The sequence below is a fragment of the Octodon degus genome, unplaced genomic scaffold (genome assembly GCF_000260255.1).
Source record: "Octodon degus isolate 3935 unplaced genomic scaffold, OctDeg1.0 scaffold00038, whole genome shotgun sequence".
In the NCBI taxonomy this organism is placed as follows: domain Eukaryota; kingdom Metazoa; phylum Chordata; class Mammalia; order Rodentia; family Octodontidae; genus Octodon; species Octodon degus.
The window spans coordinates 13,260,272-13,260,880 of NW_004524614.1; positions in this window are offsets into that span (position 1 = coordinate 13,260,272).

Sequence of the window (609 nt, forward strand, 5' to 3'; positions counted from 1 at the left end):
AGCTCTCAATATGATAGTTATGCAGGACTACAAAAAAAATATATTAGATGAACCCTTATTTAAAGGTCATTGCAGATTTCTATGAAACAGTACCAGTCTTATGTTGGGTTATACACGTATTCTTTTTCCATATATATGTGCATATGTGTGTGTATAAAAGACAGGGAAGAAGTAATATAAAGTCAACAGAAAAATGGAAATATACTTTTTAAAGTTTCTAATACTAGAAGATATCATACAATGTCTTTTAAATAAATTGTAAGTCAAAGATATAGTATAAATTAGAACAAAAATTAAGATTAAGCAATATTCAAAAAGTTTAATACTAATTAATTAAGAATTAGATGTTTCAAAACAATTGCACTAAGAAAAAGTTTTCATGATAGCAAAGAAGTACTAAGAGTAAAACATAAAATAAATACTGAAATGGCAAATAAATGACCAGCACTTCTAACAGTTTGAGGATAGGATATCGCACAAAGTTCTAGTGTGTGTGGACGTGCATAATGACCGAGACAGTTACTGGTGGCTAGGTGTCACTTGTGGAACTGAGCTACAGCTATTTCTTTGAAATCCACCCTGTAGACTCAGGTAGAATCATGACCCATA